General features: G+C 42.5%; 1 protein-coding gene across 3 annotated transcripts in view; it reads right to left on the bottom strand.

The window, feature by feature from the left end:
* Positions 1-9,356, bottom strand: part of LOC141139683 (cysteinyl leukotriene receptor 2-like) — an 85,719-nt gene extending 76,363 nt beyond the window's left edge. The window contains exon 1 of one of the 3 annotated variants that reach the window (XM_073626054.1): positions 9,265-9,356. The gene's annotated coding sequence lies outside the window, so the exon portion shown is untranslated. The remainder of the gene's footprint in view (positions 1-9,264) is intronic. The other 2 variants (XM_073626051.1, XM_073626049.1) reach the window with 2 other exon arrangements.
* Positions 9,357-17,729: the final 8,373 nt, after the last annotated feature.

Genomic DNA, 17,729 nt, shown 5'->3' with positions numbered 1-17,729 from the left:
CTTTTCTACAATGTAAAGTAGTGAGTGTACAGCTTGTATAACAGTGTAAATTTGCTGTCCCCTCAAAATAGCTCAACACACAGCCATTAATGTCTAAACTGCTGGCAACAAAAGTGAGTACACCCCTAAGTGAAAATGTCCAAATTGGGCCCAAAGTGTCAATATTTTGTGTGGCCACCATTTTTTTCCAGCACAGCCTTAACCCTCTTAGACATGGGAGTTCACCAGAGCTTCACACGTTGCCACTGGAGTCCTCTTCCACTCCTCCATGACAACATCACGGAGCTGGTGGATGTTAGAGACCTTGCGCTCCTCCACCTTCTGTTTGAGGATGCCCCACACATGCTCAATAGGGTTTAGGTCTGGAGACATGCTTGGCCAGTCCATCACCTTTGCACTCAGCTTCTTTAGCAAGGCAGTGGTCGTCTTGGAGGTGTGTTTTGGGTCATTATCATGTTGGAATACTGGCCTGCGGCCCAGTCTCCAAAGGGAGGGATCATGCTCTGCTTCAGTATGTCACAGTACATGTGGAATTCATTGTTACCTCAATGAACTGTAGCTCCCCAGTGCCGGTGTTCTAACGATTAGTGCCCTCCGTCAAAAAGTGCCTGCGCATGTGCAGTACGGAAGGCCACTCTTGCTGATTTCCTGATCAGCTGGCGTGACGTCACCATAGCGCTTGCGCACATTGTAGGAAGCACTATTCGACGGGAGAGCAGAGGGAGACCGTAGATGTCAGATTGTGCCTCGCTGTTGCAGGGTGGGTTTTGTCTGTGTTGCAACCCGGTCTCAGACACAGGCAAAACCTGCTGTTCAATACATCCAACCTGCCCTGCAACACAGAGAAAACCCAAACCTTCAGCACACTGTAAACCCGCCCCGCAACAGCGAGGCACAATCTGACATCTACGATTTGCCTAGCTTTTAATTCTGCCCTTCAAATGATATCTCCCATCAAAAAAACTAAGGTGTGCGCATGCGCTATGGTGACATCACGCCAGCTGATCGGGATATTAGCTGGGTTGTCCTTCGGTACTGCTCATGCGCGGGCACTTTTCGACGGAGGGTACTCCTCACCTGGTTGCCGCCACACATGCTTGACACCATCTGAACCAAATAAGTTTATCTTGGTCTCATCAGATCACAGGACATGGTTCCAGTAATCCATGTCCTTAGTCTGCTTGTCTTCAGCAAACTGCAGGCTTTCTTGTGCATCATCTTTAGAAGAAGCTTCCTTCTGGGATGACAGCCATGCAGACCAATTTGATGCAGTGTGCGGTGTATGGTCTGCGCACTGACAGGCTGACCCCCCCCCCTCCACCTCTGCAGCAATGCTGGCAGCACTCATACGTATATTTCCCAAAGACAACCTTTGTATAGGACGCTGAGCACTTACACTCAACTCCTTTGGTCGACCATAGAGAGGCCTGTTTTGAGTGTAAACTGTCCTGTTAAACTGCTGTATGGTCTTGGCCACCGTGCTGCAGCTCATTTTCAGGGTCTTGGCAACCTTCTTATAGCCTAGGCCATCTTTATGTAGAGCAACAATTTTTTTTTCAGATCCTCAGAGAGTTCTTTGCCATGAGGTGCCATGTTGAACTTCCAGTGACCAGTATGAGAGAGTGAGAGCGATAACATCAAATTTAACACACCTACTCCCTTGCCACACTAACGAGTCACAGGACATCGGGGAGAAAAAATTGATAATTGGGCCCAATTCGGACATTTTAACTTAAGGGTGTACTCACTTTTGTTGCCAGCGGTTTAGACATTAATGGCTGTGTGTTGAGTTGTTTTGAAGGGACAGCAAATTTACACTGTTATACAAGCTGTACACTCAAAAATGCTTATGTGCGATCGCTATCACACACTGATGTGATTTATCTTGTCTGGAATTCCAATTTTTTATTTGACCGCTTGAGTGACTCGTTTGTGGGTCATCTCGTTTTTATGCAGCAGTGCATTCCCCTCCAATAAAGCACCCTTTGTAGCATTATTGCGTTATTGGAGTTGTTTCTTCTCTTTTATATTCACTTGTATTTTTGACCGTGAATTGGAGTGGACTATCGCCCAGTGCTTGTGTACATCATCCGGAGGTGAAGGCTCAGCATATTGGATTATCATTCCAGGCTTCAGTCACGTCTCCAATGGATCATAGATCCAACAAGCCTTGTATGACACCTGTGGTGGTGGTCTTACGTGGTCAAGTTTTCTTATTTAACTATTCATGAATGATTCACCTCACAGTGCACCAGGATTTTTCATCAACTCAAGTCACTTTCTTTTAATATTATCATATGGATATTTTGTGTATTATTGATATACTGCACTTTTTTCTCAATTAATTGTCTGTATTGATTTATATGGTTCACTGTCATGGACATTATTTGCACTATTGCACTTTAATATTTCACTTGTATTAATTATTACTTTATTTCAATAGCGCTGCATTTTTTTTGTTATATATTTGCTTTTGTGCCTACTATCTGGGTTCTAGTGCATAGCTGCTGTATGTTATTGTGGTTTATTTTAGCGCAGATATCTTCTATTTTTATACTGTATATACACGGTTTGTGTTTCTCTTTAAACCTAAGAAAAAGCAAAAAAGGGAATAATGAAAACTTAAAATGAAATAAAAAAATAAAACACCAGAAAGATTCACAGTAATGTATCAAAACATGGCACAGTGAACAATGAGAAAAGGTAGACTTGGAAGCTCCATGACCCTTCCTTGGGACGCTAGCAAAAAACTGCCGGAGGGAAATTGTTATGCCTGGGAGGGGAGGGGACTACCTGTCTTGTTTTATTGGGAATGTCCAGTCACCTGAAGGTGGCCTTAAAACCCTTTTTATAATGAATATGAAGACGCTCTGTGTCCCATAAAGAAAGTACAATTTATGTCATGGTTCCTCCGCCATAGGAAAAAACAATTCTTATCTATAGATTTTTCTGAGCCTAGGTTCACACTGGTGCGGTGCAGGGAACCACATGTGATTCGGACAGATATCGCACCGCATTCCTGTTCAAATCACATGTGATTCTTTGCAGTGAGATTTGAGCCCATTAATTTTGTATGGCTCAAATCACACCCCAACCGCACGAAAAAGGTGCGTGAACCTTTTTTTTTGCCACACTGGAATCGGATCGCAGGGGTGTTCACACCCCTGCGATCCGATTCTGCCAATCGCACTGCGCAAACCGCTTTTGGGGTGTCATTAACTTAACATTGACACCCGTAGAGGTTCACATGAATGGAGTGCGATTGTGATGGGGTGTGGGAAATGCACAGAAATCGCTGTGAATCCCCCATCACATCAGTGCAAACCTAGGCTGAAAGAACAAATGCATGTGCTGACCAATAAAATTCTACCTTTAATGTTAATAGCCTTTACCAAAAAAAAATGCTGATTGCTTACTATGGGCAACGCAGACAGTTTATATGTTTAAATAAGAAAGCACCTATTCCTGTTATTGCCAACAAACATAAATATATGACTAGCAGGAGAATGATGTTGCACTGAGGATCACACAGGCTTCAACAAGAGAATAATGACAGTAACTTAGCTGATGTCATTTTAATAGCTGTGTATAAGACATACGAAATTTCCAGAAAAGGGATTGCTACATGGGTGTACCTGGCTGGGCATGATTCTGCTTGAATGGAAAAGACTCAAGCAGGAAAATCTCCTCCTAGTCTTATCTCAATGTGGCAACTAATTATAAACACACAATCCATATGTACTGAATACATACAATTTCAGACACATGCAACATTTTTTACAATTTACTGTTCTCATTTCCCATTTCTCATGTAAGGAATGTTGAGAATTCACCATACGGTGCAATATTGCAGTTTGTCCATTAGAGAGCAGACATTTTTCACTTTTACTTATGGACATTAGTACAAAGGGCCTGCTTAATATTTGTGGAAAGCTGGCATGTCAAGATGAATGATGGCTTGTTCATACCGGGTGCGTGGATCAGCATTGATCAATGAGGGCTCAAATTATTTTTTAATGTTCCCGTTCACACCATACATGTGCGGTGGTGTGTGTTGCATAAAAGTGCAAAAAAAAAAAAAAGAAATCAGTAAACAGGGTGATGCGCTGTAACATGGCATCACACTGCTTAAACACAACACATACCAGCAGATGTGCATTATACCGAAGCAAAACATGCCCCAGCAAGTGTGAAAAAGCCCTAACTAAAGTGTAACATAATTGTTGCAAATGTTTTGGGGTCATACAGTGCTACTATTTAAAGTAAAGCCAAACTGAATGGCATTTAGTTTGCTTCAAGCTGACCTATCCCAGATCCACTTTAGCTCCCTAACCTGTCTGCCTCCTCTGCCATTTTTTTATTTATTTAATTTTTTTGGCCCAGCCTATCACCCACCACCATTCTCGCTTAGGTGGGAATGACATGTACCTGCTCTCATGTACCTGTCCCTTCTTCTAGGAAATCCCACTTAACCCAGGAGGCTGCAGGAGCATGGACACAGCGCTCAGTTGGAGGAGCTGGCATGTGTCATTGGGAACTGGCTACCTGAACTCAGAAGAGGCTTGCAGTGACTTACGAGGAGATGGTGGCATAGCAGATTATAGCAGGACAATGCTGGATTCTCTGGGCAGGCGAGTATGTGAATTGAAGATAATCCAGCTTAAGAGGTAAGGAGGGGGTTAAACACAGAGGGGGAAGTAAAGTTCCTCTTTAAACACTATATATCATAAAAAAAAAATTTTTTAAATATAATTCTTTTTCCATTCTTTGTTGCATCTCAGTCCTGCTGATCTCCTGCAGCCCCCTGATGTATACATGCATTCTCTCCAGTGATGGATGCACAGCATTTCACATGGCCACAACAGTGGACCATGTCTATATGATCTGTGTTCATATGAGAAGCCACTTGTAGGTTCCATCAAAAGCCTGTGTGACAGCAAGGTGACAACACAGTGTTGTGACAGGAAGTTACATAGATAATTAGGTTGAAAAAAGACAAGACCATCTTGTTCAACCAATATATAAAAAAGAAAAAAAAAGCCTCCATGTACACTAACCTATACCCACAGATGATTCAGAGGAAGATAACAAAACCAACAAATCCAGCAAAAAAAAAAACAAAACATTCCTGATCCCCCTAAAGGCAATCAGATACAAAAGCCTTCATGGCTGGATCATTAGGTATTCGTTTTTTGAAAGGTGCAGAATTAAAAATACTGAAAATAACTTTTGAAATTACATTAACATGTTAAAACGTATATAAGATTTTAGTGATTAGGTTTACATATACTTTAATCATGGGTTCCTAACTCCCTATCAAGAACTTTATTATGTTCTTAATATCACTATTGTTTAATATAGAACCATTACCTTCTGTGATGCTCTACAAAGTAACAGAAATAACAAGGGAGGGTAGTATAGCTAGTGCCATACATAACATGTTCAAAAGTTCTAAAGCAATAAGTAACTGTAGGAGAAAGAGATCTGTTTGCTTAGTATCTATTATCTGACTGCAAACATATCTGACTTACATGGTTCTCAACACCTTGCACAAAAATAAAATAGGCATATATGCATAATTAATGGTTAAAGCTAAAGTTTAGGTATGACATTTTTTACAGTTACATTGGTCCAACTTGGACCAATATACGTATAGATTTGCCAAACAAACTTGTGCAATCTTCTACAAGCTGGAACTCACTGTAGAAGGCACTACTACTCCAGTGATCTCCACTAGCTTCCAAGTCCTTTGCCGAGCGGTTGTCCTGCCATTATGAACACAGGTCGCCAGCTGAGAACAGGCACCATTCAGGCAACACTTTGTATTCACTCAATGAATGCATACCGTCCTCTGATTGGGCAAGGTGGAGAGAGGGGGCAGTGACATCATGATCTCCACCTCATCTAGCCAGGGAACACTTTGCTCGTTTGTATAAGAGCAGTACATTTCTGCTGCGGGTGCTTGTCGGTGTGGGACATCGTGTGAGTTTCATGCTACAACACCTGCAACAGTGTGAACCGAGCTTTCAGCTTTTACTAGCTACTAAACCATTGGGCCAAAAACAATCAGCAATTCTGTACATATATTTTTAGGGGAACACACACAAAAAGTAAACCCATAGCTCCCAACTGTCCTGATTTGGAACACCACTGTAAAGGGGCATTCTTCCCACTGACCTCTGATATAAGATGCATTGTTCCCACTGACCACCACTGCAAAAGGGCATTCTTTCCACTGATCACCATTGTAAAGGGACATTCTTCCCACTGACCACCACTGTAAAGGGGCATTCTTTCCATTGACCACCACTGTCAAGGGGCATGCTTCTCAGTCACCACCAAAGGGACATTCTTCCCACTGACTCCCAATGAATTGGTTTTAGCAGGGTGTGCTTATGACTTGAAAATTATTGTAAGGGTTCCTCTGTGGTAAAGAGGTTGAAAAAGGCTGCTCTAAGTCAAACACTTGCCAACTGTGCACTGTGTATATACTGCAACAGCGCGGGCCAGCTGTGTAGAATCACAATGTATATACAGTATCTCACAAAAGTGAGTACACCTGTCACATTTCTGTAAATAGTTTATTATATCTTTTCATGCGACAGCACTGAAGAAATGACAATTTGCTACAATGTAAAGTAGTGAGTGTACAGCTTGTATAACAGTGTAAATTTGCTGTCCCGTCAAAATAACTAAACATACAGCCATTAATGTCTAAACTGCTGGCAACAAAAGTGAGTACACCCCTAAGGGAAAATGTCCAAATTGGGCCCAATTAGCCATTTTCATTCCCCGATGTCAAGTGACTTGTTAGTGTTACAAGGTCTCAGGTGTGAATGGGGAGCAGGTGTGTTAAATTTGGTGTTATCACTCTCACTCTCTCATACTGGTCACTGGAAGTTCAACATGGCACCTCATGAAAAGAACTCTGAGGATCTGAAAAAAAGAATTGTTGCTCTACATAAAGATGGCCTAGGCTGTAAGAAGATTGCCAAGACTCCGAAACTGAGCTGCACCATTGTGGTCAAGACCATACAGCGGTTTAACAGGCCAGGTTCCACTCAGAACAGGCCTCGCCATGGTTGACCAAAGAAGTTGAGTGTCATATCCAGAGGTTGTCTTTGGGAAATAGACGTATACATGCTGCCAGCATTGCTGCAGAGGTAGAAGGGTTGGGAGGGGGTCAGCCAGTCAGTGCTCAGACCATACGCCGCACACTGCATCATGGTCTGCATGGCTGTCTACCCAGAAGGAAGCTTCTTCTAAAGATGATGCACAAGAAAGCCCGCAAACAGTTTGCTGAAGACAAGCAGACTAAGGACATGGATTACTGGAACCATGTCCTGTGGTCTGATGAGACCAAGATAAACGTATTTGACTCAGATGGTGTCAAGCGTGTGTGGCAGCAACCAGGTGAGGAGTACAAAGACAAGTCTGTCTTGTCTACAGTCAAGCATGGTGGTGGGAGTGTCATGGTCTAGGGCTGCATGAGTGCTACCGGCACTGGGGGGCTACACATAGGTGTGCCCAGCCTTTTGCATTAGGGTGTGCACCCCAAAGATCAACCACATACTACCAATCGCTCACTGTGTTCATTCCGAAAGGGAAGGGGTCAGTAAATTACATATTTACTGGCCCCTTCCCCCATTCATCCTAAAACATCCCCACAGCAACAGCCATCGGGAGAGGAGAGGAGAGGAGGGAAGCCAGCAGCGGTGCGGGGGGAATGGGAGGGGGAGCTAGGGCAGTAGGGGGGAATCTTTGCTGCACAGGGTGATTAGGGTGTGCCTGGGCACACCTGGCACACCCTGTGCGCACGCCTATGGGGCTACAGTTCATTGAGGGAACCATGAATGCCAACATGTACTGTGACATACTGAAGCAGAGCATGATCCCCTCCCTTCGGGGACTGGGTCGCGGGGCAGAATTCCAACATGATAACAACCCCAAACATACCTCCAAGACGACCACTGCCTTGCTAAAGAACTGAAGGTAAAGGTGATGGACTGGCCAAGCATGTCTCCAGACGTAAACCCTATTGAGCATCTGTGGGGCATCCTCAAAACGGAAGGTGGAGGAGCGCAAGGTCTCTAACATCCACCAGCTTTGTGATTTCGTCATGGAGGAGTGGAAGAGTACTCCAGTGGCAACTTGTGAAGCTCTGGGGAACTCCATGCCCAAGAGGGTTAAGGCAGTGCTGGAGAATAATGGTGGCCACACAAAATATTGACACTTTGGACCCAATTTGGAAATTTTCACTTAGAAGTGTACTCATTTTTGTTGCCAGCGGTTTAGACATTGACTGTGTGTTGAGTTATTTTGAGGGGACAGAAAATGTATACTGTTATGCAAGCTGAGAGTCAACAGCTCTGTGAGTGTAAACAGCACAGAGTTGTATTTAGTGACAGGGGATCTAGTTGGTTTTTCATGAAAACTAGATCCCCAGTAAAAGCAGCACACATTACACACACAAACACTTGTTAGGCACATATTTAACCCCTTGTTCACCCTAAATGTTAGCTCCTTCCCACCCAGTGTCATTAGTACAGTGACAGTGCATATTATTAGCACTGATCACTGTAATAATGTCAATGGTGATGTCAGTGGCAGTTAGTTCCCACAAAGTGTCAGTTAGTGTCATATTGCGCTCCATCCCGCTATAAGTCGCTGACCATTACTAGTATAAAATAAAAATTCCAGTATATATCCCATAGTTTGTAGACGCTATAACTTTCACCAATCAATATACACTTGTTGGGATTTTTTTTAACCAAAGACATGTAGTAGAATACATTTTGGCCAAATTTATTAAGAGATTTGATTTTCTTGTCGGCCTTTTATCATTTATAGTGCAAAAAATAAAAAACGCAGAGGTGATCAAATACCACCAAAAGAAAGCTCTATTTTTAGGGAAAAATATATATCAATTTCATTTGTGTACAGTATTGCATGAAAGTGCAATTGTCAAATTAACACAGTGCTAAAAAGTAAAAAATGGCCATGTCATGACGGGGGGTAAATCTTCCAGAGGTCAAGTGGTTAAAAAGTCTATCATGTAATCAATTTACATAAAACAAACCTACAATTTAAATGGGGTACTGTTCCATTTAGTCACATTTGTTTGCAAAATGTGATCTGATTGATGATTAGTTCTTCATAATGATTAATAATAACATAAACATTATTCTTTCTGTTGCTTTTTTCTCTGTATATTCCAAATATAAAACAAACAAAAAAAAACAAAAAAAAGGAAAAAGTACTTGCCTGTGTTTGCTGGTCTGTGGTTAGCCTGGATCTGATGAAAATTCAACAGCTCAAGTTTTGTTCTTTTAACTCTGTTTACCACACCCAGGAAAAGACAAGGAGGGGCAAGTACGTCATGCTGTGAAATAGACTATCTTTTTTTCTGTGCTACATACAATTGGTATACTCTGTATAATGTTATTATGGTAAGAGTAAAGCGGGGAAGTGATAGAATCTTTGGCGGGTTCTCATTACTCTCTGCATCTTTGTTCTGGAGATTCAGGGCTTTATTACATTTCATCGTTCTTATGCAAAGCTTATGTTAATGTGTTTTTCATTATGGTAGCCTATTCATTATGGCCGGCCACGGCATCACAATGGATAACAAAAAAAATTACATAATCTTGTTTTTGCAATGTAGTGCTCCACAACTCATGGTTTATGTGCTTTTCTGGGCCGTGGTGCATTGTGCTTTGGGCTCTACTGCAGAATGTGTTGGGGTGTCACTCACAATAAATGCCACTGGCGCAATGCCATAAGTGTAATTGGTCCTTCTTTGTGAATATCTGTCCCAATGACCACCATTACCTTTTTCAATAATTCTGTATTGTAGTACATAAGGCTATGTTGCATCAAAATAAAATTCTTTGAAGTTATATGAGATATTATGGGACAGCAGTTTTTTTATAGAGTTTTTTCGTCCGTTTTTTGTTGCATGCTAGTCTCATGTCGAAAGTGAGGCTACTTACCAGAATACAACTTCAGAAGTGACGTAATGTGTTGAATAGTTTGTATGTATTCTTTCGTTTCTGAGCATGCGTAGTCTTGCTCTTACGATTTTTTTTTTCATACGAAAACTGTACTGGTTAAACGAAAATCGGACTTTGAATTCATGTACAACAAAAATGTTATAGTCTGCACATCCAGCTTTTGTCTGATGAAAAAACGGAATTGGCTGTCAAAATCACCGTACTAAAAATCCGAAAATTGGCAGATCGTTCGTCTGAAAAAATTTTACTTCCGATTTTTGTATCCTGTGTATGGGCCTTTACTTTCTGCTTGAGGTGATTGTAGCTGTGTTAGTGCACTTGCGATAGAAACAATTGAGTACTGTCCATGACACTTTTTTTCATTTGCACTTACATACAATTTTCAGGAAGGGGTTTTGGGGTATGTTCCCTTCCTCAAGGACCCAGCAGTACCGATTCACAAAAGTTTTAGCAGAATGTTAAAAAAAAACAAAAAAACAACACAATCTCTGAGGGAAAGGAAAACAAACACACAAACAAATGTACACAGCAATGGTAATAAAACTAGCATAGTTAGTGAGATAAGACAGAGGGAGAGCTATAGACTGGGGGAGGTGATAGTCACAGAGGGGATAGTAAAACTTTTGGATAATGAGTAAGGGAACCCACATCTAAATTTAGAAGTATCATTCTTAGTTCAAATGTTTTCCTTTCCTGTATAGTTCTGAAATTCCCTTTAAGAACTAAAACATTGAGGTCTTCTATAGTGTGGTCCGGTTGTGAGAAATGATGTCCCACAGGTGTGTAGAAACCAGGGACATGCAGTCAGGGGAGGCAGGTCTTAAAAAAAAAAAAAAAAAAAAAAAGCTGTCCTACCCCACCACTGGTCAAATCTATGGTTCTGGAGATACGCAGCCTGTCAGAAGCTAAATACAGAACAGCCAGTTTAATTACAATCTGGCATACTCTGTTTGCAGCAGACTGAGAGGATGAGCTCACAGTGCCTCTCCTCACTTCTTGTTAGAGGCACTGAGCTTAATGGACAGCTTGGAGTCTTCAACCAATGGTAAAGTACCATTGACCCAAGCTGTCCAATAAAAGTGCTGCAGTGGAAGCTGGCCTCTCACTGCAGTGTCATAGAAGGGGGCATGTGTATAAAAGACAAATAGCAATCACTGGATGCATTGTTAATGTCACCTATGGTGACATTAACAGCAGGCTCAGATGGAGGCGGAGAGCACTTCCCCAGGCCCTTCAGCGGCTCCATACTTCCTCAGGCCAGGCGCAGGGACACTAGTGAGTACTCCCCATGTGGGACTACACTCCCCTGCATCGACAGAATCGCTCATAGAGCAATCACTGGATGCATTGTTAATGTCACCCATGGAAGCAGGGCCCTCACAAATACAACAAATGATCCCTAATGCAGGACACCAAAACCCACAACAGCTGGACACTACAGATATGTTTGCCAGGTTCTCAGATATGCTGGACCGTGGCCTGTCCAATACCGCTGCCATAATTACCACAGATATAAAGGCGGACGTTCAAAATTTGGGCTCTCGTATGGAAGCCATTGAACTTAACCTAGACGCCACAGTTGCAAGAACAAACCAGAACACTGATCGCATTCAGGAACTCCATAATCAACTAGAAACGGCTCTTGCTGAAATTGATGATCTCAAAAATAGATCGAGAAGGTATAATTTTAGAAATTAGGGGGATTCCGGAAGAAATAAAGAACGTTCTAGAAATAGTTCAAGCTTTTTTTAAGGAGCTTATTCCTGAAATTCCACCGCACAGATTGGAACTTGATCGAGCGCATAGAGCCCTCAGACCACCTCGCCAGGATGGTCTCCCCAGAGATGTGGTGGTTAAGCCCCACTTCTATATGGTCAAGGAAGAAGCCATGAAACGTTCAAGATCATCTCCCCAACTAATGATTCAAGGTCGTCCTATCCAATGTTTTTCCTTGGGGACACACAGGTCAATCTAACTAGTGTACCCATTAGGCAAATTGCACTCTAGTACTTTGTTGTGTACACCCCAAATTATTAGGTATTTTGGGGTTTATTGAAGGCAAATCCACTCTGCAATACAAGTGTATTCGCTGTAAATCTGAGGAGAAGCACTGGTGATTTTATCATCCAATCATGTAAAAGCAAAGATGCTGTTTTTTTATTTTCCTTGCATGTCCCCCTCGGATCTCCAGCAACTGCACTTCCAAGTGCACTTGTTGTGCAAAGTGGATTTGCCTTTAGTAAATAAACCACAAAGTCCAAGATGCCTAAAAATTTGGGGTGTACACAGCAAAATGCTAGAGTGCAATTTCCCTTATGGGGAAACTATTTAGATTGACCTGAGTGTCCCCAAGGAAAAAGACATTGGTAGTGTTTTACCCATACTTCCTGTTTGGCAATGTGACAGGAAGTGAATACATTTGAAGGAGAAAGTACAAAATTTTGGAGGTGTCTTCGCCGTATCAGGGGTGCAGACATCCCCAAAAACTGACAAGACTTCTAATGCCTCTGCACTCTATACCCAAGCAAAAATAAGAAAGGATTTTAATTTTAAGTTTAACTTTGCAAAGACACATTCCTAAGGCCCATTTAGACCTTGTTTAATAGAAAACACCAGTTGTCTTTCACTAGAAACATTTGTTAGTCCAGTCCTGGAAATCTGCATCTGCTTTACTATTAACTTCCATAAAAGTTGGGTTCCTGCAGCTAGATGCGCGACCGCTGTGTATGTGAGATGCACAACTGCTGTGTGCGCGGAGGTATGTACCCGTGACATCATGCCCCTCCAGGAAGTTGCTTGTACTGCTGCTAATTTCTTCCCACCACCATGCCCCGCTCACTGTTCTCTGAGGAAGAGATGATCCTTATTTGCAAATTAAAGCGGGGTTCCACCCAAATTTTGAACATTATCTCTATGCATTCTCTTCCTTGCCTAGATGCTGACATGCTGTGTAAAAAAATTGAAATCGCCGTAATTACCTTTTTTTTTTCTAATCTTCTTTGCACTTCCTGATTTTCCTCCCATGGGAGTAGGTGTGTTTCTAGCCTCTCCCAGACCTCCCACAGTCCCTGGGAGCTAGTCTCAGGCCTCCCAGCATGCATTGTGCAACAGCGTCATCACAACATCTCTGCTCCCAGCATTCACCGCATCCAGGAAATACATGCTTGTGGGCTTCAAATGCCCACAATGAAGATGAAAACCGCCTTCAGTGAATTTTATAAGTTATTCTTTACAACGAAATCGGACACAGGCGGACTTATTACACAGAACATGTGAGTAGATAATCATGAGAAGAAAAGTTTGTGAATGAACTCAAAAAAAAAAAAATGATAGATAGGTGGACCCCCGCTTTAAGATCATTTTTGATATATTTTTACATGGGGTGGTGTTTGTATGGGTCATGTGTGTATGTCTAAATGATTTGGCCTCAAAACACACACCTACTTCCTGTGTACAGATTCACTATTCACTTCCAGGTCAATGTATATTGCTTCCTGCTTCAATGTGTGTGTGTGTGTGAGAAGTTGGGTAGATGCCACACTCCCAGTTCTGGAGGCATAATAATGGTCTAGCATAGGGGTCTTCAAACTACGGCCCTCCAGTTGATCAGAAACTACAATTCCCATCATGCCTAGTCATGTCTGTGAATGTCAGATTTTTACAATGCCTCATGGGATGTGTAGTTCTGCAACAGCTGGAGAGCCATAGTTTGAAGATTCCTGATCACTCTAGCATGTCTTGAAAAAAGGTGGTTTCTCATGTGTCTTGTATAATGCCCAAGAAATATTGTTTGGAAAATACAATGGGTCATGGCACACCTACATTCCAAATTTTTCACTTAAGATGGTCTTGCACTATGCAATCTGATTGGCCAATCTCTGTACAACTCGATGATCAGGCAAAATAGGTAATAGGAAGACGCACTTGAACAATTCATTCAAAAAATAGGAAATAAAACAGGCTCTTGCACTAAATCTAATTTATTTAAGATCTAACTTATTGCAGTGTATGGTCACCTTTAAAGATCAAGATCTGAAAATATAATTTATTGGGTTTAGAAACAATTCTCTATTCTTTGTAATGTATTGAAAGATTTTGGTAAAAAAAGAAAAACACACATTTCAAAGATATTATATTAGAAGTGATAGGAATAAGATTAGCATCAAAATGGTTAATTAACTGAGTACACCTACTAATTGCCTAACAAGACACACCCAGTGAGATGAAATTAACCAATTGGAGTGTAAAAAATTGTGCACTAATCTGCACGCTTAGCCCCAACCATAAATTCCCTTTGCAAGCCAAAATTCTCCCCAAAAATCCCCCTCTTCCAGTACAACTTCCAAGCCCCCCCGCTGAAATCCTGAAACCAGCAAACAAATCTATGCCCCCACCATCCTCCCCTCCTAACAAAAATCCTTTACCCCTCTAAGCATAAATTCTTCTTCCCCTCTCCCAATCTCCCCTCCCAGCACAAATCCCCAAGTCATTGCTACTAGCCCAAACCCCCCCCTCCCAAATCCCCCTTCCTAATACAAATCCTCCTCCTAGTACAAATCCTCCACCTCCCAAATCTCCCCTCCTAGTACAAATCCTCCACCTCCCAAATCTCCCCTCCTAGCACAAACCCCCCCCCCCCCCAATCATCCCTACTAGCACAAATCCCCCCTCCTAACACAAATTCCCCTTCCTAGCACAAATCCCCCTCCTAGTACAAATCATCCACCTCCCAAACCTCCCCTCCTAGCATAGATCCCCCCAATCATCCCTACTAGAACAAACCCCCCTCCCCAAATGCCCCTTCCTAACACAAATCTCCCTCCTAGTACAAATCTTCCATCTCCAAAATCTCCCCTCCTAGCACAAATACCCCAATCATCCTTACTACCACAACCCCCCCTCCAAATCCCCCTTTCTAAACACAAATCTCCCCTCCTAGCACAAATCCCCCCAATCATCCCTAGTAGCACAAATCCACCCCCAAATCCCCCTTCCTAACACATATCCCCCTCCTAGTACAAATTCTCCATCTCCCGAATCTCCCCACCTAACACAAATCTCCCCTTCTAGCACAAATCCCCCCAATCATCCCTACTAGCACAAATCCCCCCCCCCCCAAATCCCCCTTCCTAACACAAATCTCCCCTCCTAGTACAGACCCCCCCACCCAAATTTTTGCTTCTAAAATAAATTGTACACCACTTTTGTCCCCAAATTTCCTCTTCCCAGTACAAATCCTGCCCCCCAATCCCCCCTACTTGAACTAATACACTCAACCTCAGCACAAATGTTTGTTACTCTAAAACTGCTGTCACTATTCCTGCCAGCTTATAGGAAGGAACTCTCCCACCTCACATGATACCACTGTGCCCCGGGCAGCCATCCCTTCTGCCCACCCCTTGTACTGACCCCGATTGCAAGTGTGGGCACCCGGCTGTGACAGCTTGCGCTTCACAGCCGGGTGTGCACTGCACATGTGCGAGCCGTGCTGCGCGTCCTGAATGGCCGGGCATTCTTCTGGGACCTGGGTGAATCTTCTGGGTGAAGTGTCCCTGAAGATTGCAGGGAGGAAAGAGTCGCCTTGGCGACGCAGGCGGAAGTGGGAGCTGGGTACCTGTCAAAACTAGATACCCACACCCCCCCCAAAAAAAATAAAATGCCAAATGTGGCGTGTCAGGGGGTCAGGATACCTTAAAGTAGAAGTCCACTTTTGGGTAGAACTCCAAAGGAGAATTGTACATAAACACGCATAAATGTGCTTTTATAAGCGTTCAGTGTTTTTTACATTGCAGAGCTGAATGTAAGCTGGGTGTAATTTAAAAAAATGCTGATGCTGAAAAATGCTCAAAAATGCATTTAAAAAAACGCTGTTAAAAGCGCGTTATTAAAGCAGCCTTTTCCTGCCAGCAATCTGACGTCCAGAAAGACTTTTTTTGAACGTCCTGTGTTCATGGAGCCTAAAAATGATTACTATGGATTAAGGTGTATTGTTGTGCTGCATTTTCCATTACAGTAAAAAGTTAAAGGCTGATGAATGATTTCCATGGTAATATTTCCTAATTCTACTTGTTATTTTTTGATAATGCTAAAATTTTGAATTTTATGTAAAATCAATTTGTTACTCTCTTGTGCCTTCAAAGTCTTATTGCCATAGGGGGAAACTGCATTTTTCCATAGTTTAGGGATGTGGCAGATAGATAGATAGATAGATAGATAGATAGATAGATAGATAGATAGATAGATAGATAGATAGATAGATAATTTTCTTATATTTCCGAATTAGGACTTGAATCTAGCTTGCTGAAATGATAGAGGGACACCTTTTAGCACACAGTACGTTGGCAAAGGACACAGCCTTGTCATGGCCCAGTTATATGAACCACAAAGATCTAATGTGCAGAAAATGATTAACTGAGTTACACTAAGGGCACTTGTAGTTTTGACCTGTATTTTTCCTTTATATTGGCTTTTCAAAATAACAAATACTGTAATTCAGAGGGGTTGAATGAAAGATTACAACATAACACTTTTGTAGTAAACTAGTACATTTTTGTATAGAGATGTACATATCAGACCAAAAAGAGGGACAACTGAGGCTGCACGAGGAACAGAAGTATTTAGTCTCCAAGGAGGGACAATCCAGTGGCGGCTGGTAGTAATTCTTTTTGGGGGGGGTGGCAAACAGTACCACCCCCCCATCGGTCGGCAGGGTGGGTCTGGTGCACATACCCCATCTATGGTGGGCAGCGCTTCTCCTGGGCTTCACCGGTGGCTTCCCTTGCTCGGCGGTGGCGGCTTTCCCTGCTCTCCGCGGACATCGCGGCGGCTTCTGTTTCCTCCCATCTCCTCAGCAGCCAATTGGGACTCTTCTCTTTTCAGCCAATCAGAAAACGGATCTCAGACCTGTTTCTGATTGGCCAGATTGAGAATCAGTGTTTCAATAGCGAATATTCATTCGCTGTTGTAACCCCTGGGTGGGCTCCTGGCACAATGCTCTGCGCCATGAGCCCACTCTATTTTGAAGCCTATTAGAGGGGCCAGACGCATGAATAGAGGGTGGTGGTGTCCTGTGAAAATAGCGGCCAAGGATAGAGCCTGGGAGTGGGGGCCATGAATAGAGGGGGTGGCACTCCGGCGCCCCTAATGGATGGGCCGACGCTCCAAAAGAGAAAATATTGTGAGTTATGCATGAGTGTTTGCAAGCATAGTGCTTTTTGCATACCTTTATTAGTGTCTGTCCTATTATTTGATTCAAATGACTGATGTAACTACTAATTGGTGCTTTTACTCACATAGTAAAAGATGCGCTACCCCAATCCCGTATGTGTTACTGTATATACTGTATCTTCTCTGTCCTTAGACTGCAAGAGGGTGTTTTGTACACATGAATACACACGAGCATTATTTGTTATTATTACTTTATTTTTAATGCAAGTATAGATGTAGAGAGGTACATTTAACCCTTTCCCTGACAGTTATTAGTACAGTAACAATGCAAATTTTTAGGAGTGATCACTGTAAAAATGTCACTGGTTCCCAAAAAAGTGTCAAAAGTGTCAGTTAGGTGTTCGATTTGTTCGCCGCAATGTCATAGTCCCGCTAAAAATCGCTGATCGCTGCCATTACTAGTAAAAAAATAAGAAAAATGCCATAAAAATATCCCATAGATTGTAGACGCTAGAACTTTTGCACAAACCAATCAATATACGCTTATTG

This window comes from Aquarana catesbeiana, linkage group LG04 (assembly GCF_042186555.1).
Source record: "Aquarana catesbeiana isolate 2022-GZ linkage group LG04, ASM4218655v1, whole genome shotgun sequence".
In the NCBI taxonomy this organism is placed as follows: Eukaryota; Metazoa; Chordata; class Amphibia; order Anura; family Ranidae; genus Aquarana; species Aquarana catesbeiana.
Note: the sequence above shows the minus strand (reverse complement) of the source record. Positions and strands in the feature narration are given on the sequence as shown.